This window comes from Sorex araneus, chromosome 5, assembly GCF_027595985.1.
Source record: "Sorex araneus isolate mSorAra2 chromosome 5, mSorAra2.pri, whole genome shotgun sequence".
NCBI classification, from domain to species: Eukaryota; Metazoa; Chordata; class Mammalia; order Eulipotyphla; family Soricidae; genus Sorex; species Sorex araneus.
The window spans coordinates 207,396,411-207,420,537 of NC_073306.1; the positions used below are offsets into that span (position 1 = coordinate 207,396,411).

General features: G+C 42.8%; 1 protein-coding gene across 2 annotated transcripts in view; it reads left to right on the forward strand.

Moving 5' to 3' along the window:
• Positions 1–24,127, forward strand: part of ARHGAP24 (Rho GTPase activating protein 24) — a 693,477-nt gene that overhangs the window by 226,519 nt on the left and 442,831 nt on the right. Inside the window, exon 1 of one of the 2 annotated variants that reach the window (XM_055139841.1) lies at positions 1,368–1,469. The exons of the other annotated variant lie outside the window; for it this stretch is intronic. The gene's annotated coding sequence lies outside the window, so the exon portion shown is untranslated. Of the gene's footprint in view, positions 1–1,367; positions 1,470–24,127 lie in introns of those variants that run through there. 2 annotated transcript variants of the gene reach the window in all.

The following is a 24,127-nucleotide window of genomic DNA, read 5'->3' on the forward strand; positions in this document are numbered from 1 at the left end:
GGGAGATGCAAAGAGGGAAATGTCTCAATTCAAGGGTGTCACAGAGAGAAGCCTCTTAATCCTTGAAGTGAGAAATACCCAATACTCCCACATTCATTTTGTATTGTCTTAAGTCTGAATTGCTTGTGGTAATAGTCAGATCCGAAACAGGTTATTGACATGAGACGCTCTTTGTCTTAGATGTCACAGTCTTGAATTATACCTATTGACATTTGCCTTCCTGAGACTTTTGAGTCCCATCAATCAGGTCGGTGCAGGTTTCATTTTGGTTAAATTTGTTGGTTTTGTCCCCCCACCCTTTCCTCTAAATGTTACTTTACATTTATCTGCCAGGGTAGGATAAAAAGCCACAGTAGTTGATAAAGTTCATATGCTGCTACCAATTAGAAAACACGTTATGTTGCTTCCGGCTAGTAATTCCATGCACATTTTAAAAAAGGAAATGACAAAGGACCCCCTCCCCATCAATTTTATTTGTATCATAAAAAGGCTCAGTGTTCTCCAGGCAAAACTTGCTAGTGGGACGTTATGGGTGGAGCAGATCAACGGGAAGAAACACTTCAAGGAAAAGAAACCTAGCAGTGTCCACATAGAATTTTAGTTTTGGCACACAGTCGAATGTGCTCTCTCCATTCGGCGGTCCCTAATGAGGACACTTTTATTTTCTTGTTCTAAAGAAGTCTGGTGGTGACTTCTAACGACCAAAAGTATCGATCTTTCGAAGATCCTGAACTAACATGATTTGCTGTTCCACTACTGCAAGATCTCGATTTGAAATAGACCTTGTGCGTGTGCATGTATTTGTGTGTGTGTGCATGCATTTGCGTGTGTGTGCATGCATTTGCGTGTGTGTGTGTGTGTGTGTGTGTGTGTGTGTGTGTGTGTGTGTAGTGGTGGTAAGGGAAGGCGCTTTGACACCAGAATATCTTTTCTGTCTGTTTCATATTGTGTGGTTCTGAGAGCCCTTCGCCCACGGTACAGGGGTGATTATGCCTTGAATCCCGCCCCCCCAGGACCTGACTCCCGGGGCTTCCTTCTGCACCGGCCTTTCTAGGAAAGCGGCTTGAAGGGCCGAGCAATTGTGCGGGGAGAATTTGCACCGAGGGCCGGGCTGGCGCGCGGCTGTGCGGGGTTCGCCCAGAAACCCGGAGTTCCTCGGGGGGGAGACAAGCGGCCCCCGCGCTCTGGGCGCCGCGGGCATGCGGGGCCCCCCGGACCCGGCGCCGGGCGCGGGGCGCGGGGGGCGGCGGGGCGGGGGGCTCGGGGGCCGCGGAAACCCGAGCCGGCGGGCGCGGCCTCGCTCGCATTTGCATGTCGGCGCCGCCTCTGCCCAACTTCGGGGACTCCCCGGGCGCGCGGGCGGCGGGGCGGGCGGGCGCAGCCCGGAGCAGGCGGCCCCGAGGGTCCCCGCACCCCGACGCGGCTCCCGGGCTCGGCACCTGGACCCGCGGCGGCCGCGCGCGCAGCCGGTAGGTGACGGGGTCGGCGCGCGCCGGGCGCGGGTGCTGCGGGTGCGCGGCCGAGTGCGCGCGCGCGCGTCTGTGCGTGTGTGCGTGCGTCTGTGTGTGTGTGTGTGTGTGTGTGTGTGTGTGTGTGCGCGCGCGCGCGCGCGAGCGTGTTGGGGAGTGTGCGGCCAAGTGTGCGCGCGTATGTGTGTTGGGGAGTGTGCGGCCAAGTGTGTGTGTGTGCGTGTGCGAATATGCGTGTGTGCGTCTGAGTGCTGTGTTGGTGCGTGTGTGCATGTGTTGGTGAGTGTGCGGCTAGGTGAGCGCGCGCGTGTGTGTTGGGGAGTGTGCGGCCAGGTGTGCACATATGTGTGTGTGTGTTGGTGAGTGTGAGGCCAAGTGTGCGTGCGCATGTGTGTGTTGGTCACTGTGCGTCTGAGTGTATGCGTGTGTCTGAGTGTGCCAGTCTGAGTGTTACTGAGTGTGCATGTATGAATGCGTGTGTACTGTGTTGGTGCGTGAGTATGCATGTATTGGTGAGTGTGTGTGCCTGCTGATGTATGTGTGCGTGTGTGCATCTGAGTGCATGAGTGTGTGCCAGTGTGTGAGTGCTGCTGTACCGTGTTAGCGTGAGTACGTGTTAGTGAGTGTGTGTGTGAGTGTGCTTACACATGTGAGTGTGTGTGAGTCGGTGTGAGAGCGAGCGGACATGCACATGAGTGTGTCTGTGTGACTGTCTGCATGCCTGTGAGGGTGGGTGCTTGTGCTTCTGTGAGTGTGTGTGTGTGCGCAAGAGCATGGGGGAGTGTGAATGAGTGCATGCCTGTGTGTGTTTGTGTGAGGGTCTGTGAATTTGTGCACTCATGTAAGTCCGTGTGTGAGTGTACTTGTGTTAATGTGTATGTATATGTGCATGGGTGTGTGACTGCATCTGGTATGTAAGTTGTGTGTGTGTGTGAGTGTGTGGGGTGTGATGGTAAGCAAAGCTCTTTTATTTTTAAATGGATATAAACAGCTCAAGCTGGGAGTGTGTTTCAGGGCTTAAAAATAGCAGGAATTAATAGAAACTCAATGTGGTTCACTTCCATCGCTTACTATCTGCCCTCCCCCTCTTACTCCTTGCTTCTTTCCCGCGAGTGTCTAATAGTTAGGTGAATATTCTAGATAACAGACACACAGGATTTGGCTTAATAAGCACTTTTTATTGCATAATAATAGTACTTTTAAAATAAACTCTTTTCTCAAGCATTAGAGTGTGTGGTGAATTTTAAGAGAACCAAAGTCTTGAATTTGAAAGAGTTCCTTCAGGGCTAGGAGCCCGGGTGCATCCCCGGAAGTGTTCAGGGGCTCCCCAGGATCATCACGGCGTGGTACTGCTGGGTGCTCTCGGTGGAGGTTTCACAGGGACAGGCCTGTAGGGATTCGAACCCGGGATCTCATACAGAAAAGAAAAATGCTCAACCACGGAGCCACATTCCCCGTTTTGGGGGAGGGGGGAGGGAGCCAATATTTGAGAAGGTACCATCGTCTCTTGAAGAAATATGTGTAATGTGGTCTTCTTTATTAAAAAGTACATTAGATTGCTTTTTTTTTTTTAAATCTCTAAATAGAGGGGAGAAAATGTGACTTACTTGGATTACTTGCACATGTTAAATTTTGAAAACTGCCTCTGTTGGGCAACCAGGACTCCTTAGTAGTCCACTGTGATTAATTTTAATGAAAAAATCATATCAGAGCAATTTCTGTTTTCACCGTCATTTCTTTTACATTACTTTTTTCCCTTTCCCATCTTAAAGATCACCACTCAGACCAAACCCGGCTTGTTACTCTTTATTTTTTATCTAGTAAAATATCATAGTTTTGTCTGTTTCTAAAAAGAGGAAATAAGCAAATCTTACTGGGCATTTAAGCTATAAAAGTTGTAACAGGTTTGCTAAGCCGTAAGTAAAACAATATGTGTTGTTGCGCCTGCTCAGTGAGGCAAATTAATTGAAATCCAAGGATATTTACAGTAGAGGTAAATGCTTTACTCAATTACCAAGAAGATGGACAGACAGATTAATGCAAACAGTCTGTCCCCTGATTCTAATTATAATTAGAACTCCAAAACCAATCCTTAAGGGCATGAATGGCTGTTGGTATTAAACTGGGACTCATAAGACATTAAAAAACCCAGAATTATTACATTAGGGGAAAAAAGGCAGAGAACAAGTATAGAGCTATATGAAACTTAAGATCTCTCTCTTTAAATGGATTGATACTTCTTCCTTGGCCATAGTTCAGCTTCAAAGAGAGTTGAGTAATATAGTTGTCCTTTTTGTCTTCCCCGATTACCTGATTTTCCAGGGGGGCTGACAAGAAATCTGTTCTTTGGCGCTATTACTGAGTTGTCAGAGAATTCCCCTTAAACCTTTGGAGAACAGAGGTATTGACAAAACCTGAAAATAAATAACCTCCTGGACCACTGGCAGGGAGTATTTTCTTTGTCTAAGTCCTTTAAAACGGAGCGTATTGTAAATTACTCAGATCTGGAGTTTAGTTTGCCATAGCTGGGATAGCTGGGAGGAATGCACAATTAGCATGAGAAAAGGAAGCTATGGTTATTTCTAACTTCTACATGTTGAAAGGCTGTTGAAATGCGGCCTGTCCTTGGCTTTCAGCGATATGATTTGGTTTTATTAGTCACAGGGGGTTGGGCTTGGGAGGGGAGTGGTTTCTCAGCAGTGTTCTTCGGACTGTCTGTACTATGAGCATGAACCGTTTTGAAACGACAAGCCTGATGATCGGTGGGAAAAATAAGTTCTTCAGAAAATACAGCAAAACCAATGGACCAGCAGGTGGATTTCAGTGCAAAGTGCAAAGTGGGCTGGCATTCCCTGGGAAATTCTTCTGGCTTTTGCTGGGATAGTGAGGGCCCAGACGGAGCGTGTTCATCAGTCATGGCTTTATTTACGGTGTGATATGAGACTCCTGGTGAAGGGTGGGGGTTCCGGGCCGTGGGGGCGGGCCAAGAAGGGCCTGGAATGTGCAGCCAGGGCTTGGCTGGTTGGCCAGAGTTTCCTAGCTGTGCGCTGAGCAACTTCGCTGTGACCTACTGGCCCACTGAAGTGTGTTTTCTTCCCGAGGATTTGAATCCAGGTTGGTTTCTCTAGGCTGCAAGCAGCATGTTCCTGCAAAGCTCACAGCACTTGGTCCCCGATCTTGGTCTCTGCCGTGGGAGACACCTGCCAGAGTCACCTGTCGTGACTTTATGTGCTCCCGGTTATCTTGGATATTGGTGAAGGTTCTTTTCCTGTGACTTGACTTTACAGAATGCTGCTGACTCCTTCCTCTGTCCGGTTGCCATTCGGGATACAGCGGAGTATTTTGGGAAAGCCGGATGAAAAAGGTGCACCAAGCTTCAGCTGCACACTGGGACACGCCTGGGGTTAATGTAACAACTTAAGACATCGATTCTAGACTGTTCATGTTTTCTGAATCGCTGTATCACTGTTATCCCATTGTTCATCGACTTGCTCGAGCGGGCACTAGTAACGTTTCCATTGTGAGACTTGTTGTTACCGTTTGGGGCATATTGAATACGCCATGGATAGCTTGCCAGGCTCTGCTGTGCGGGTGGGATATTCTTGGTATCTTGCAGGGCTCTCTGAGAGGGATGGAGGAATGGAACCCGGGTTGGCCATGGGCAAGGCAAATGCCCTACCTGCTGTGCTATCGCTCCAGCCCATATATAGAATGCTAACCCAAAATTCTTTCAAACAAGAATAGCTGTTTTTTGTTTTACCAAGGAATAAAACAGGAAAAAAAACCCAACAACCCCAAAGTCCAAAAGATACCTGCTTACTTTTAGACCCCTGACTAACTGGGATGAGCTGTGGCTAGGGAAAGGTATGGAAGGCTAAGTTGTAAATCGTCAACTGAAGCTTGAGGTGAATGTTCTCCGAGTGATGCTGGAACCCAGACTGAGCCTCTCAGTGGTAAACCATCTGTCTTTGCTCCACGAGCTCCACTTCTACAAGATTATGATGATTTCAGCAGCTAAGTAAAAGCACATTTGGAAGTGAAGGGATTATTGCGATGAGTCAAAGAATGCTTCTTTGCAGAGGTTATTGTGTACATGTGTGCTTTTAAGTTGCATCTGCTCTCCACGGTGGCGTCGTCACAATTCATCTTTAGAAAATGTAGATCTAATTGTGTAGGTACTTTTTTCTAAAACCTTTAATGGATCCCAATGGCCTCCAACATTAACTCAAAATTCTTTGGGATAGTGACTTCAAAGTCCTTCGTTTTCAGCTTCTTCTCTGTCTACAAGGACCTCTCGCTGTTCACACTTCTGATTTTCTGTCCATGGGCTTTATTTTTTCCTGGAATGCTCCCTGCCCGCAAGACCTTGGTTCTTGTGAGTTTACTTTAAGTGACACCTCTTTTGGACGCACTAACAATGTAACAGGAAAGAAGGAACCTTTCATCCTGTCTGCCTCCATGATGTTTTGCGCATACTTTGAGAAATAATAATATAATAAGTCGTGGTCATATTTTTAGATTACTTTACTACAGGGACAGAGCCACCAACAGAGGCCAGGGGCCTAGGGTCACTCTCCCGGATGCACAGTGTAGAAGTGTCATCCTGAAATTTGGTGTTTGGGGGTTACCAGGGCTCGTGTGCTGGTAATGTCCGGGGCATACTATCGCTAGGCATGTGTTCTGCCATTTGAATGATCTCCTGAGGGGCTGGTGTTGATGTAACCAGAATTATTTTACCATTTTTAACATGTTCCTTCCATCTTCAACAACAACAGTCAGTTTGTTTTTATTTTGTTTTGTTTTGTTTTGTTTTGGGGAGGGGGACACACCTGGCAGTGCTCAGGGCTTACTCCTGGCTCTGTGCTCAGGGATTGCTCCTGGCTGGGTTCAGGGGACCAGAGGTGGTGCAGGGGTGAATGCAGGTTGTCTGCACATGACGGACACTCCATCTGCTGTCCTGTGGCTCTGGCCCTACAGCGGCTTTGTGAATGATTATAGAGTAGGTCTTAGGAGAGCCACTTGCACAGCAGTCCCTGTCACAGTCTCTGAAATCTGTCACCTTTTAGGGCCTGTTGGAACAAAGAGTCAAACCCATGGATAAAATACTGCTTGGCTAATTTATATGGAAAGTGAATGCCTTGAAAGTCTATCTGAAGATGTCTATTTTCTGGAAGCATCTTTGCTACAAAGCTCAGATCACTTCCAGACCAGTCTGCACAAGCTCATTTAATTCCTGCATTAGATGAACCATTGTGGTTTTGAAATGTTAAAGAAAGAACCACACAGAAAACTAGTGCAAAATCATCTTTGTCTCTGAAAAATCACAGAATACACTTAAGCGTAAAGATAATAACCACGGTTTTTTTTTTTCCAATTTATCAAATCAAATGGAAAATCCTGGAGTTGACAGTGAGAGCTAATGCTTGGCTAAATTTGACATTTTCTGCTGCTTGTGGGATGAACAATTATTTTAAATAATTAAAAAATACTAATTTTGGCAATTTAATAACTATCTTGTGCAGTAGCACTACAGGGAAATTGGACTCAATTCAAAGGGAATGTGAGCATGGATGGGGTGGGAGAGATTCAGAGGTTACACCTGTTTTCATTTAATTTTATCACATTAACCTTCTCAGTAATTTGTCTTCCTTAAACATGCTTTAATATATTACGTTTATTATACCAATATGAGATAACTGATAGTTGTTGTGTAGATTGGCTTTTCATCTCATAGGAGCATTTAAGCAATTGCAGAATTTCTTCCAGCAAAGCATGTCTACAGTTATTTCAGAGCTTTATATAGGGAGTAGGGAAGAGGGGTCACCCTCCAACTTAATGAACAAACATATATATATATAGGTATATGTATATACCTGTATATGTGTGTGTGTGTATATATCACTGTCACTGTCATCCCATTGCTCATTGATTTGTTTGAGCAGGCACCAGTAGTGTCTCTCATTGAGAGACTTATCGTTACTGTTTTTGGCATATCCAATATGCACGGGTAGCTGGCCAGACTCTGCCGCTCGGGCTCCATACTCTCTGTAGCTTGCCGGGCTCTCCGAAAGGGGCGGACGGAGGAATCGACATGGGTTGGCCGTGTGAAAGGCGAATGCCCAACCGCTGTGCTATCGCTCCAGACCTGGTCCTGACATGTGTATATATATATGCTTATTATATATATATACATATATATGTATGCTCATTTCATTTTTAGGAAATGGTACTTTTAGCATGTATATATCTGCTGATTTTTTTTTCTTTTTGGGTCATACCCAGTGATGCACAGGGGTTACTCCTGGCTCTGCACTCAGGAATTACTCCTTGTGGTGCTCGGGGAAACATATGGGATGCTGGGAATTGAACCCATGTCGGTTGCGTGCAAGACAAACGCACTATCTGCTGTACTATTGCTCCAGCCCCTATCTGCTGATGTTTCCTGTGGAAAATTTTAGTCAGGAATGCGTAAGATTGTATTTCAGGAACTAGTCAGAGACTTGAAATTCAAGGTGTTTCTTATTTAGTATCTCTGAAGAGACTGCAAGTGTTGATATTTGCATCTAACTCACGAATCTTACACACTCTGGATTTGTGGGTCCTTATCGAAACAGATTTTACCCATTTAATTTCATCACATTAACCTTCTCAGTAATTTGTCTTCCTTAAACATGCTTTAATATATTACGTTTATTATACCAATATGAGATAACTGAAAACTAGTAGACTGCTTGGAACAGATTATGGTACTTTTGATTATATTATTATATATCCTATGCCTTAAGAATCTACAAAATAAAGTCATCTTTGCTTTCATCACTTTAAAATATCTTTCTCTTTATATTCACTAGTGTTATTTATTTTGATGGAAGAAAAGAGGCTAAGGTATCACTGTGTTTCTCATTTTGGCCTATCACACATGAAACATAGAACTGCATTTAGTGCTTATGTGTATCCTGGTCAATTTATTTGCCTATGACAAGGTTCGTATGTTTTCAGCCTTATTTTAATGTACCTTATTACTAATTTATTTTAGCTATATTAACTCAAATCCATGTGGAAATTGGTTGATTGCCATTATTTTTATTTCATTTTTATTTTTAAGCATTAAATATTTATGTTTTCTTCAGTTTAACAGTTTAGAATGAATAATTTTCCAACTTATTGTAACATTCTAACTATTATTTTTATTCCTTTATGAGTACATTTTTTCTCCACAAAATGTTGCATTTCTTGGAAATGTTGAAGGGAAATCATGTTTGAGAATTTTGAAAATAGTTCAGACCTGAGTTTTTTTCAAGTGTGTATCAGAAGTGTATAGAATAATGCCTTGATTTGATGACTAGGGTCTTATTATTTTGGTAGCCATTCACTATTTCTTCTTTTTATGTTTTGCTTTTTGGGTCACACCCGGCATTACACAGGGGTTACTTCTGGCTCATGCACTTAGGACTTGCTCCTGGGGTGCTCAGGGGGGGACCATATGGGATGCTGGGAATTGAACCCGTGTTGGCCGCATGCAAGGCAAATGCCCTACCCGCTGTGCTATCGCTCCAGCCCCATCACCATTTCTTCTTGGAATAACTTTTCTGTGTCTAAAAAAATTAGACAGGCAGGTTCTATGAAGAGTTTTGATCGTTGGTTCTAGAGTTGGGTGGAGGCATCCGCAGTTGACTGGGGGAAGCTGTGAGAATCTCTTCACGAAAGGAGCTGTTGGAGGGATGGATGCGAGAAAGGCAGAGGCACCGCGGTGCAGAGCTACATGTCAGAAGCCAACGAAGTGGGAGACATGGTGAATTGGCAGAAAGTACCGAGAACTAGAAGCCAAGGGAAGGTAGATAGTTTATGACAAGAGCTCAGTCTCTAACGGTAGGTAGTAATTATCGAAGCCTCGCAATGTACTGATGTACTAGTTCTGCCAAGTACTTGTCATGGGTTATTTCTTTTAAAATGCACATGCGGGGCTGAAGTGATAGCACAGCGGGTAGGGCGTTTGCCTTGCACGCAGCCGACCCGGGTTTGAATCCCAGCATCCCATATGGTCCCCTGAGCACCGCCGGGGGTGATTCCTGAGTGCAGAGCCAGGAGTAATCCCTGTGCATCGCCAGATGCGACCCAAAAAGCAAAAAATAAAAAAAAATAAATAAAATAAAATAAAATAAAATGCACATGCATGATGCCACCATAAGTTGACTCTGTTATTCTTTTTTTCCCAAGTGTTCTGGAATTCCACCAATTTTCCAGCTTGATGCTGGAATACTGAACCTGAAATGCCAAAGCCTTCTGACATTAGCCTCCATGAGCCCCTAGATTTCCTTTCTGTGCACCTGGGAATTTAAAGATACCCACTTCCCAGGGCCATTATGGCTGGGTGGTTCGGGGTAGCCTCTCCCAGTGCCTGTGATGCCGGCCTGCCGTGTGATTCTCAGGCCCGACCCTGTGGTTGTGCTGCTTGGAGAGGCTGGTGCTGGCTCTCACCAGGGACACACGAAGCTGCTCGTGGCATTTTCATTTTTGCAGTTGGCTGTTCCTCTAAAGAGCACGGGAGCTTTCTAGCAGCTGGTTAGAAACAATACCTGTCAAGGGTTATTAATGCTTTTTTTAAAATGAACTTGAGAAACCTGAGCAGCATTTTTTCAGACTGTAGTCAGTGGTCAGATATGTTCAGACTTGTAATTTAGGACTGATGTTTCTTTATAAAGGAAAAGGAGTAGATAGGGTGGAATAGAATGGGAAATAGAAAAATCAGGCATTTTTTGTATGTAGTTAGAGTGAACATTGTCTGGTATCAATTTTTCTATCTTAAGTGTATGTGCTCTGGCAACCACCCAAAATATTTCAAGAAATTCAATTAAGGAAGTAGTTTTCAGAACGTGGTCCTAGGCCTGTTGTTGCCTCAGTCTCCCTTGGGAAGTCATCAGAAACATAAACCTCTGTATCACGTTTGGGATCAGGCGTTTATGTTTGATCAAGATCACTAGTTGATTGAGGACCAATTGCTGATTCAAAAGTGGCATTTGGAAATCATGAAAATTTAGGTACGAGTCTATCTGTATTGCTACAGACTGATGAAAAGTGCATGTATTGCGTTGACTAGTGATTTTAGTTCTGCACATATGCGACTCTGTGTTTTGTGACTTGTTATGTGTGGCTGTTTTCTCCTTTATTGTTCCTGTGCTGCCTAGGCACAGCACAGGTGACTGTGTAACCCAGAAGTCACCTGGTTGATGATAGAAAGACTAGATGTTCTAACTGATGGTTGGGACCTGCACTTTCTTCTAGAACTTGAAGATGAAAGCTTAGCATTTCACTGAGGCTTGCTTATCTGTGTTCAATTCAGAAGATGTGAATAAGAGTACAGATGTCTGAACAGCTGTAAAATTAGTAAGTTATGAAGAACTCATTAAAACTGTATTTAATATTTTCTCAGTTATTTATTTTGAAAAGCTTATTCAGATGAGATCGGCTACCTAATTAATATGATGCTAATATTGATAGAGTCCCAAAAGTTTTGGTAAAAATACAAGTGATGTGAATTTTAGTATAAAAATTTTATTTCCCATTAAAGAGAAAACAATTGTGTTTAAGATATGTATTGCTAACGTGTCATGACTTTAAAGGGAGAACGAATTGCATTGGCCAGTCTTGGTTCATGATTGCATGGCCTTGCATTCGAAGGTGTATTGAATTAAGGCATAAGAGTATTTTGTTTGAAGTCAGAGCATTGACATTCACTAGAAAAGAGGATTTTTTTTTTACAGAAGAATTTTACTTTGGATTTTTGAAAAGCAACTTTTCAGTGGACACAGATTGACTTTGCTGAAACAGATTAACTAGTAAAACACTGTTTTAATGTTTTTTTACTAGTGTGTGAAAGTATTTTTCAGGACAAAAGGGTTAGGAAAAGTTAGGTTCAGGGGTAAGAAAGTACACCTTCTGACTCACACAAGGTAAAATTTCCTATATAATCATTGTTTGGGAGGTGTTTCAAAATATCCTTCTTTTCTTGCCTCCTACATTGGAGAAGAGTAAAAGTGGAAACAGGGAGAAGCTGGGTGGGTTCTGCTACTAATTCTATATGAAAGAACATCTGTGAACTCAGGAAGATCACTTCATTTCCCCACACTTTAGTCTCCTGACCTATGGAATAAAGGGTTGGCGCAAATAATTTCAAAGATGGATTCAGCTTTGAAGAATCTCTCTTATTACATTGTTCCTTTGGAACAATTTGATAGAAGTGTTGGTCTGAGTATACATTGATGGACTCTAAAAAATTTCAACTCTATAGAGAAGTGAAGATCTGGAGTCATATAGATCACATGATAAGGTTAAATTTGATCTTTCCTTGACATATTTCATGTTCCAGCAGACGCCTGCTCATCACCTCTGGGTATGGCATGGGTGATACCCTCACTAGGAGGCATTTCGAAGTGTGTGAGTGCTTTTGGTCACCACAATATTTAGCTGAAGCTAATAATACTTTGTGCCCAGGAGTCAGGAATGCTATAATCTTGCAACGTGTGTGACAGTTCCTTTTACCACAAAGAGTTTTTCCTTTTCCAGTGCCAAGAACATTGCCCTTGAGAAACCGACTAATGAATTTTAAAGATTGATTTTAATTCCATATTTTATAATATCATCTGAGAAATTGGAAACGAAGTGTCATTTTTCCTTTTGCCACTTCAGTAAGACAAATGCAAATCCTGTCTATTCTTAGATGACAACTGGAGTTCATGGTGCATGAAAGAAAACAGTCTCTAGCCCCCTGCACGGAGAGAAGAGCAGGACAAATCTCTGCTCTGCTGGCTCGTGGGAAAATATGATGAACACACATGGGAGTAGTTTGTTCTTTGTTCTTTTTCTGTTGTGTTTGGGTCACACCTGCAGTGCTCAGGGGTTACTCCTGGCTCTGTACCAGCAGTTACTCCTGGTGCTGCTTGCGGGACCACATGGGAGGCTGGGAATTGAATCTGGGTCGGCCACATGCAAGTCTAATGCCCTACATGCTCCAGCCCCAGGAATAGTTTCTTCGGAGGAATAGTTTCTATTGAGTATGAAGTTACCCTTTTTCTGATCACACACACACAGAGACACAGACACACACACACATTTGGCTTCTTGGGTCACACCAGGCAATGCACAGGGGTTAATCCTGGCTTTGCACTCAGGAATTAGTCCTGGCGGTGCTCAGGGGACCACATGGGATGCTGGAAATCGAATCCGGGTCGGCCACGTGCAAGGCAAACACCTTAGCCGCTGTGCTATCGCTCCAGCTCCGGCACATATTTTTAATGAAATGTTTTCTAGAAATTTTCATTCATTGCAATTTGGTTTTTCTTATGTTTGAATAGATGCCCCCGAGTAAGGTATTCAGTGCAAGAAGATCCATGACAACTGCTCTCTGGGCTGCTCTCTCTATCCTTCCTCTGTCTTTCAGTCTATTCTGTGTCAGGTGCAGGATACAGCCCGTTCCATGAGCAACACTTAGTTCCAGGCTCCTGGAAGCCGGAGATTGCTTTCAAACTGGAGGTGTGCTACGGTGCTACACCTGAGGAAATTCATACTAGAATTGGGCTTTCTTGAAGACAAATGGGTGAGAGGAGGGACTGAAATAAAAAGAAATATTCCATATACCAACTTTTGATGGCACAGCGGGTAGGGTGTTTGCCTTGCATGCCGCTGACCTAGGTTCGACTACTCCATCCCTCTTGGAGAGCCCGGCAAGCTACTGAGAGTATCCCACCTGCACGGCAGAGCCTGGCAAGCTCCCTGTGGCGTATTCGATATGCCAAAACCAGTAACAACAAGTCTCACAATGGAGACATTACTGGTGCCCATTCGAGCAAATCGATGAACAACAGGATGACAGCGCTACAGTGCTACCAACTTTCTAAATAGAGAAAGAATCTCTTAACTAACGGTTGTAAAAAAAAAAAGTTGGGTTAATCTTTCCTAATTCATAATCTTTCCTCTCTAGGCCTCCTTGGTACCTTCCTAACAAATCAAAAATTGTATGCTTCATTTCTTTGCGAGTGACCTTAGCAGGCTTTTCAAAAGGAACTTGGAAATGACTTCACCACTTTACCTCAGTCTTTGAATGTGAGCAATGAGTCCAAGTGGTTTCGGTGATTTGCTCTGGAATACGGTCAGGACAAGGCGAATGAGGCTTTGGGTTTCAGTGGCTCCTTTGTCAACCCCACTGCCCTGTTCCTCAAAGGAGTTTTCTGCCTCAGGAATCTTGAAACAATTAAGGGCGAATGCCAGCCTAAGACCTCCCGAGCAGTGAATGAACGAGTGCCTCTACTCCGCGCCTAGCAGGCACTAGCTAAGTAACACCTGGTGAAATGGGAAAAATAATCATTTATTTTTTGTTTTGTTTTCTCTGTAGAGGGGTTCCCCAAGCTGTGCTCAGGGATCATGCCTCATTGGGCTCAGGACATCGTAGGCCGTGCCAGGGAATGAACCACATGGTACCGTTTCTCTGGCTCTTATTTTCTGTTCTACCTTTTAGATAAGGAATTATCTTGTTTACTGAGATAAGCAAGAAGATTCATTGAGCCAAGAAGATCAATGCTCGGGCTTTCTCTGACTCTGTGCTCAGAAATTGCTCCTGGCAGTGCTCAGGAATCATATGAGCGGCTGGAGATTGAGCCCAGGTCAACTGCATGCAAGGCAAATGCCCTACCTGCTGTACTCTCGCTCTGGCCCATTTGACAGCATTTCTTTTTTTTAACAAAACCTGAATTATCTGACGAAAGTCCATGAAAAGTATGTCATATCAAAATCAAGTTGCAACTTATAATACTTTCTGGTTTTGATGACAAAAGTTCTTTTTAATAATAGTTATGTTGAAGCTTTTAATATTGATATTACACTAGAGGTTTCTGTCCAGTTAAATCTTCAGATGCCATGACTATACAGTATTATTTTATGGAGCAAGTTGCTGGGATCCAACAGTTCAGAAATTTCATGTAGGAAACAAAATAAGAACCAAACCTCCGCTGATAAATCTCTTTAAGCACTGCTTTGACAAGTCAAATAATTACTGATGAGTGAGAGAATGTGGAGGAAGACAGTGGAGTGGGCTCCTGGTAACTGCTGTGTAAAGTCAAGAATCAGGGAATCCTTTCTGTGCAGTGCTTGTATTTTGTCTCTGTTTGCAGTCCCATCCTCTGCTGTTGAATCTGGGGAGCATTCCAGGGAGTATCCTTAGTTTCCCAGACAGGAACCTGAGACCAGGACTTGGAGACCCTGGGGAATGTGATTGGACACAGGGAAGGAGGAGTAGAGTTGTCTGTGCAGCTCATGGCTCGGCTGAGAAAGGGATTCTTCGAGAGCAAGGTGAGATTTTTGGGCACTGCACCATAGAGAGTCACATCACGCAGTCCTTGTACCATGCAGGTCATCCTGCAGATGTAGGATGCAACCTTAGCAAAATGGAGTTACTTCTCTACCTGAACAGAGGGAATACTGATAGGTCCTTTCTTTTGCATATAGCTCAGTGGTGTCACATCTGGGACTCTGATTTTGTTATATATATATATATATACATATATATGTATATATATGTATATGTATATATAATTTTTTTCCAAGCAAGACCAGAAAAGAAGTCATTTACAGGGGTTGGGGGTCATTTGTTTAGTAGGTACCATTTTGACCAAATGCCTCACAATACTAGTGTCATATTTTTTTTTACAGCCATTTTCTGTTTCATATAGTAATGGTTTTATTAATGTCTGAGAAAGAGCCATTAGGTAAAGTAAAATTGCATTGAACTATTTTGTGGAAATGCCAGGCAGTTAGCGTATGAGAGCGTTCATGAGCTGCATTGTTAATAGGAAAGGCAAAAAATAATTCTGCAAGAGTAAATGATATGCAAAGGTCGTATTACCATGAGCCTTGAGGGAGGATTGGAAATAGGCTAGAGGGATGGATGAGAGGGGGAGCACTGAACGCGCGGGCTGTATTTCCTAGAGGTTTGAAATATGCGCAATTACAACTGGTGCTGCTGTTTGTCAAGGTTGTCAAGGAACAGATCCTGTTACCGCTCAAGAGATTGGAGATTGATTCCTGATCCCAACGTTGACCCATAAATTGTAACCAGAATAATTTGGTCTGTGTTTATAGACCTGGGGGCAGGCGATGAAGGTCATGGTAGCTTGTTATTTTCCAGGGACCAAGTTAAATGACTGCCTTAATTAGGAGATTTGATTGGAAACAACGTATGAGTCGCTCTTTCTTGGTTGTTCCTTTGCTTTGAGCCTTTCTGTTATTTTGTTGTTTGATTTCCAGAGCATTTTCTTTAGAAATGCTGAGCCAGCCTGCCTGCCTGCTTTCCGAGAGACTGAATTAGTGCTCTAAGTGATTTTAATCAGAGACAAGGAAGCACCATTTATTTTGATGGTTAAGAAGTATTAAATTAAACAACCCAGCCAGAGAATATAGAATGTTCGTTTGGGGGCCCTGGGTCAGGATTAATCTGGCAGCCCCGATTCCTATTTAAATGAAGCCTGTAAGCACTTTTGATTTGTAGGAAATACACTGACACCAGCTAGTATTTGAAAGTATATTTGAAAAAGTTTCCTGGGGTGGAGCAATGGTACAACGGAAAAGGTGCTTGCCGTGCGTGCAGTGAACACGGGCTCGATCTTTAACACCCTGTTGGGTCTCCAAGCCAGCCAGGAGTGATCCCTGAGTGCAGAACCAGAAATTACCCCTGAGCACAGCTGGCTCTGGCCCCCAAACCAAAATAAGTAAATGGATAAATGAAAGTATTTTCTGTGTAGTTTTTAAAAAAGAACTCACGTAGCCGATCACAAATTTTTTAAATTATTTTTCATTTATTAATATAGTAATAGATTTTAAGAGCATTTCTATTTTGAGTCCAATGCAAACGTTTCTCTCTAGATTCCAGTTAACCCTCTTACTGACACATTTGTCTACGTGGACACTTTTCTGATATTCAGCTTTCTGAATCAGAAAGCTAACTGTTTTATAATCATGTAAATGATATTTATAATTTATAACTTGATTCTCTGCGTTCATCAAATACCTTACTATCTTGCACAGTTTTCTTTCTTCAAGTTGACTAAATTAGGCATATTCAGTGTCTTGTGTCTCATCACATAAAATGCTTTCTTAGACTAATTTTGAGTCTTTAACTTTTTAAAATGATGGTTATTCAGTTTTAATTGTCTATTCTTTGGCTATATGTTACCTTTTCCCAGAGTGAGACTTTAAGAAAATGACATTTTATTTCTTTCATTTGATTGTGCTTTGTTTTGGTATGTGAATTTGAATATCAGATTTGAAAATTATGACTACAAAAATAAGCAATGGGAACGAGTCTGTGCCTATAATAATGATCTCTGACTACTTGTTGACTCTTCCCTTGGATTAATACATCAGCTGGCTCCATCTTGGCTCGAGTTTTATCTAGAAATCACCAGCACTGCGGAGGTCTGTTCACACCCAAATGGTGTTTGGAATCCACACTGCAGAGGTCAGTGATATTGGGCAGGCGTTCCCAGAGGGATTTGGAGTGGATTAAGGAGTAAGTGTGCTCTGGGAAGCAGTGCTTTTCATCTAGACCTTGCCACGAATTTACACTTGCTCCTTGGTCCAAGGAAAGCAGGGAGCGAAGTCCATCATTAGCCAGGAGTCCCGGGCTCTGTCCTGTGATGACAGCTTCAGATGCTTCTGGGTGTCTGCAGTGTCATCTCAGAAGAATTAACTTGATGTTCCCCTCGAAGTTTCAGCTGCTCGTGTTCTGAATTCTTACGCATCTGAAACGGTCTTGAGCAGGTGACAGTTATGAGTTAGCAAGTAGCCTGTTCACGTCTGTTAAGAGTCTAAGTAATTTGTCCTTTTCTCTTTGAGACTCCGTGTCTTGCTTCTTTTGGCTGCCAGGAGGAGGGACACCCTGTGGTGCTCAGGGCTTACTCCTGATTCTGTGCTCAGGGTTACTCCTGATCCTGTGCTCAGGGGTCATTCCTGGTGATGCTTGGAGCAGGGGCATATATGTTGCTGGGGCTTAAACCAGGTTCATCTGCATGCAAAGCTAGTGCCTTCACCCTTGCACTATGTCTCAGTCCTGCCTTGTTTCTTTCCTTTTGTTCTGGGGTCCTACCTGACGAAGCTCAGGGCTTACTCCTGCCTCTCTGTTCAGAGGTCACTCCTAGTGGACTCTGGGATCGTCTAGGGTGCTGGGGATTGAACCTCGGTCAGCGAGGCAAGAGCCCCCCTGGTTGTTATACTATTGCTCTGGCCCCTGTCCTGTCTTATTTCTTTAATCATTTATTTTTTCCTTTTCTCTTAATTTCATTTTGATTCTTTTCATTTTTATTCCTCCTTATTTCTTTACTACTCCAGAACCTTATTGTTTCTATTTTCCATTTTCTTTGTTTAGTTCTTATTGTTACTGTGGATGGTGTTTATCTGAACCTCATCGGTCACACATTATTGGCACTCCATTGAGCATTATTTTTGTTCCTTTTGGGTGACTTTGTGCACTAAGTATTCTACGTTAGTCACCCCGAGCTATTGAAAAGTTGTTACATAGCTTTTGTAACAAACCCCTCCTTTCTAGTCTCAGCCCTCATAAAGGTTTTGTAGACTTATAAAACTAGATAAGCATCTGATTGGGAAAACACTGGACTTGAGAGGCAGTTCTGTTATTTGCTGTTACTGTCACTGTCACTGTCATCCCATTGCTCATCAATTTGTTTGATCGCCACCAGTAACATCTCCATGGTGAAACTTGTTGTTACTGTTTTTTGGTATATCGAATATGCCACGGGGAGTTTGCCAGGCTCTGCTGTGCGGGCGAGATGCTCTCGGTAGCTTGCCGGGCTCTCTGAGAGGCACGGAGGAATCGAACCCAGGTCGACCGTGTGCCAGGTAAATGCCCTACCTGCTGTGCTATCTCTCCAGCCCAACAGTACTACTACTGTTATTTGCTAGTAGTTGTAATACTCAACATATTTAGTTAAAAAAGGAGACAGTGATCTAATAAGATGATATAGTTGAAACGATTTAATAGTGCACATATTAGTAACTATGACTGAGAATTTTTTTGGTATATGCATGTATATATCTGGTATCACAACTAGGGAACACAGGGCCTTCCATACACATGCAAGGCTCATGCTCCACCACTGAACTACTTTTCAGCTCTGAGAATGAATATTAAAGGTCACTGTTCAATATCACAGGACACTGAAAAATTTGTATTTTTTGATTCCATTTGCAATAAATTCAGACATATAAAATTTGCAAAAGAGTGATACGGACAGCTTCCATTTAGCCTCTAAAGAAGTCTACAATAGTGCTATTATTTAATTTGTAGGTGTCATTGAAGTTTTACCGCTGTCCTACTAATGTGCTTGTTTTTGGACTATGGCAAAGTGGAATTATAATCAGTGGTTTTAGTTTCCTCTTAGTTTCCTCCCATATGGTCCAGTTATTTAGGTTTTTCTTCACTTTTGTGATCTGTATGGTTTTGGAGATTGGTAACCAGTTGATTGGAAGACTATCTTGACTTGGGTCTTCAGATGCTCTTTCCTACTCAGATTCAGATTATGCACCTTTTGGTAAAACTGCTGTAGTGTTTACTTTGTTGGGAAACTTGTTTTACTTTGTTTACTTTGTTAGGAAACTTTTTTTTTTAAGTGACTCATTATGGACTGAGAATGGATTCAGGTGGTCGAATCCACCCATGTCTTTCATGGAGGGCTCTGAGTTCAAGCCAGTGGTGTTGCCTGTCTCCCCTAGCCAGGCACCCAGAGCTGGCTGGTGTAGTCTAGGTAGCACCTAGACACTTCTGGGACTTTACTATGGAGACTCTAAAAATAATTCTTTAGAAAAATAAGGTGCCTGATTGCTAATGATGTTATTGATTCTTCAATTAAAGACAGCCTAGTTTCTCTGCCAAGTTGCGATACTTCTTTCTGTACTTAGTGAGCACCTGTGGTAGATAGTTTGAGATGCTGTAAATTTATGTGCTTTCTTTTTTTCCCCAAGTCTCTGAAACTGAATACAAATCAGATAAAATTTCATGACATGTCCCAAGAACAGGAATGACCCAGCCAAAAATAGACACTCCAGTTGACAAGCCTTTTTGTCTTTCTGAAAGACAAGCCTCATAAACCACCAACTATAATAGTCTTTTCTGTGTGTGTGCTTTGTCTCTGGGTTTCAGAAAAGAGAAGGATAGGAAATGCTCAAAAGTAGGAGTAGCTGCTCAGATCATGTAACAACAATTAAGTACAAAAAGCTTCTTGTTATTTATCAGAAGTGATCAGATATGAGCACCAATTGACTTCTGTCGGTGTGTCTGCTTCTAGACCGTATCAGAATTTAGTGCCCTGTAATATAGTAGGTATTGCAAGCATTTACTGTGCCTAGACAGAAGCCTGATATGAGTCCGATCAGCTTTTCCGCCCTAGCTGTGATTCATAAACATCAGCATTATTTTTCTGGCATAGAGAAAAACAACGAGTCTCTCAATGCTACCGCTTAATAGTGAATGTTTTTGTATTTTATTTTACTTGGTAGCTTTCTACCCTATGAAATGAAAAAGTTAGATGATTCTTACTCTTGCTATGAGATTTTGATTTTTTTTAAAAAAATATCTATTGAACTTTTTCTTTAACTGAATGCATTTCCATTATTAGACCTATCTAGTCTTTACAGAATTCAGTTGTCTTTTATACAAATGCCCTTTTTCTTTTGCAGGGGGGGTAACTTCTCGGACAATAAAGGGTTTATTTTAAGTTACTGGGAACCATGAAATAGTAGAAACCACAGCTATTCACAGATGTTTAATAAGAGAGTTACTGATACCGTATTGGCATCCTTTGTCCACAGAAATCTTTTGGTTTCATGCGCCTTCCCAGATACACAGTTGTAAAACAGTAACAGCTTGTGAATATCACCACATGACAAGGTCATCAGCAGCAGAAATAGGTCCACACAGTTATTGTTGATTTGTGCATGGGAATCCTTGGTATGGTGGGAATGTTTATTAGTTTACTTTTAATAACCTAAAGTAAAGAACTCCTTGAAGAAGTTTCCTTCTCTGCTGGCTTTTGAGATTAGAGCTTTGCTCATGATTTATTGATCACCTTTTGACCTATGTGTTGTCATGTCACAGTGACAGGTTTTAATCATAAAGATAAAGTTTGCCAGCAAATTAATTAACATGTCCTTGAAATACTCTGAAGACAACATATGCAAGTTAGAGAGTGTATTTCATTGTAATAGAATCATCCACAGTCTCAGATGCCTGATGGTTTTAATTTATTTTCATGCGAATTCACGATTCTTAGCAATAGATATTAGCATCTGTATTTTGGTTTACAAATGAAATAACTTTGGGGAAATTAATATTACCCAATGTGTTTGGTGAAACTCTATTCTTTGTGAAATGCCCTGTGAGCAGAAGGCTGAGGGCTGAATATGAAGTCTATGGAGAAACACAGAAGGAACTGAGTTATTTTCTGAAGCATTCAAGTGGGCTAAGAAGAAAGGAAGTGATTTCTAGCACAGCAGACCTATTTGCAGAGCACGAGTGTTGTGATGCAACTATTAGGAGATGTTTGGTAAGTACCCTAGGGTTTAGTATAGATTTAGAAAGTACTGGTGAAGAGGAAGAAATGGATATAAGAATCATGCAGGGTTTGGGTGGTTGCAATAGGTGACTAATTAAAGGAAGGGGGTTAAGGAGAATGGGTGGGAAAGACCCAATTAGCTGAGCTTATTAGTCACAGATGTTGGTGACTAAGTTTCTTTCTGCCCCATTCTGAATGGCTTGATTAGGGTAAGAAATCACATGCCTTTCGTGAAGCCAAAAATACAGTTATATGTCTCATATCTGTCAATCATATGAGCAACTCTGAGAAATACCTTTACATGTTTATTAAATTCTGGAGGAAATGCTTCATTCTCATAGATTTTTATAAAAAAATGAGTGAAGACATAACTTTGAAATAGCACTGTAGCACTGTCATCACATTGTTTATCGATTTGCTCAAGCGGGCACCGGTAACGTCTCCATTGTGAGACTTGTCACTGTTTTTGGCATATCGAATATGCCCCAGGTAGCTTGCCAGGCTCTGCTGTGCGGGCAGAATACTCTCGGTAGCTTGCCAGACTCTCCGAGAGGGATGGAGAAATCGAACCCGGGTCAGCCACGTGCAAGGCAAATGCCCTACCCGCTGTGCTATTGCTCCAGTCCAACTTTGAAACAACTAAATGTAAAACATACATTTAGCTATTTCTACTCATCATCATTAAAGATATGTTTCTAGGGGCTGGAGCGATAGCACAGCGGGTAGGGTGTTTGCCTTGCACGCGGCCGACCCGGGTTCTAATCCCAGCATCCCATATGGTCCCCTGAGCACTGCCAGGGGTAATTCCTGAGTGAAGAGCCAGGAGTAACCCCTGTGCATCGCCAGGTGTGACCCAAAAACCAAAAAAAAAAAATAAAGATATGTTTCTAAAATGAGTTTCCCTGTGCTAAATTAAGAATCACAGCAACTGTGACCTTAACTTTTCTGTTGTTACATTTTATAAATCTCTAGACTGTACTACAATTTTGCCATACCATGGGTCTTCCCAGGTAATTAATTCCACTCTATTTTTGTAACATCTAATCCAATGAAACCGGAGACAGTTAGGGTTAAGCCTCTACCCCTCTATCCCCACCACCCATTTCCCCTCCCCCCAAACTTGGCTGTGCTCAGAGCTTATTTATTTCAGGCTCTGTGCTCAGGGATCACTCCTGGTGGGACTTGGGGGACCATATGGGGTGCTGGAGATCAGACCCAGGTTGGCCACACACAAGGCAAGCTTCTATCTTCTGTATTATAGCTCCAGCCCCCCCCCCATCCCTTTTCTTTCAAGACAGTTACTGAAAAGCGGATGCTTTATCCAAGTAAAACAAATGCACCAGCCGTGATGCAGGCTAATAGTTTATTTTCTTTTCTTTGGTGACAGAAATAAAGGATTTTTGTGAGGACACAGCATCCTTGTTTGCAAAGGATCAGTGTTAGTGTGTCACAGGTGACAAACATCTTGAATCTTGTTCAAGTGCCTATCCAGGTGGGAAGTAAGGACACAGCAAAAGAGTGTCCATCCCTGTACAACCTGACTTAGATGAGGTACCGGACTTAGATGTGGCTAATCTTTGAGTCTGAGAGGCTTGGTTTGGATGATGATGCTTGTTTCTGGTTTTATTCTTTTGAGTAATTATCCTACCTATCACTTCCTTCCACCTACCTGCTAATATACCATACGTGACTCCCAACATAGAGTAACTGTATCGTGACTGATACAAACTTGTCTAGTTTTCAGATCAAATACAGACTGTGAGAAAAGGGACTGTGGTTAGGAGTAGAGACTCCTGTTCTCCTTTGCTTTGTAAACTCCAAAGGAGGGGTGTAGGTAAGAGGGATAGTTGAAATCTTGACAAAACTTTCGCACAACTTTGCCGGCGTGTAAGAAGATTAAAAAAAATGAAATAAAACCTGGTATTATTCTGAAAGTCACCAACCAGAACAGAAACCCTACATGATAGGGAAGCAGTTTCATGACTGGGAATGGAAGCTCAAAAGCACATTATCATTATTATTATTTTCTTTTTGGGTCACACCCAGTGATGCTCAGGGGTTACTCCTGGCTCTGCACTCAGGAATTACTCCTGGAGCTGCTCGGGGGACCATATGGGATGCCAGGGATCAAACCCCGGTCGGCCACATGCAAGGCAAACACCCTCCTTGCTGTGCTAACTCTTCGCCCCTCAAAAGCATATTCTTTTTTTTTTTTTTTTAATTTTATTGAATCACCATGTGGAGGGTTACATAGTTCTCAGGATTATGTCGGTTATACAATTCTCAAACACCCTTCCCTTCACCAGTGCCCATCCTCCATCACCAACCCCCCCAGTATACCTGCCGTCCCCTCCCACCTCCCCAGTCCCCACCCTTGTACTTGATAAGTTTCACTTCATTTATGCCTTATCTCGATTACATTCCATGTTTCAACACACAACTCACTACCGTTGTTGGGGTTTCCCCCAAAAAAGAAAAGCAGTCCTATTGCCAAGGAGGCATTTGATAGTTCTCCACTGCTAAGAATATAGAGATATTAAGTCCCGCTGTTTGTAACATAACTTTTCTTTTTCCCCCTTGCCCCGCGCCACCGAGTTCACGCCTGTTTAGTAATCGCCACGCTGCCTGACAAGGGAAAAAAAAACGAAAAAAACGAAAAGGATGGTTATTTCCCGTCATCAGCAGACGTGGGGCTCTGGCTTAGTTGATAGACTAGTAGAGTGTCTGGAAGCAGTTTCTGGAACGGAAGGTCTTGCGCTGGTATCGGCTCCGGCTCGAGATTCCACCAGCGTCCCACTGTTCCATGTACATAATTTTTCCCCTTATATCCCATTCCCACGCCACCAGGTCTGTTTGCTTAATAGACATCACACTGTAGTTGACGACACGCCGCGTTTCTTCCCGAGAAAGAAGAAAATTTCTTCTCAGCTGGCGTGGGGATATAGCTTAGTTTAGTCTAGAGAGATGGCTACCGTTTTGATTACCTTCAATATTTCAGCAACAGACTTACTATTCTTGTTAGGATCTCCCACAAAAGTCCGACCC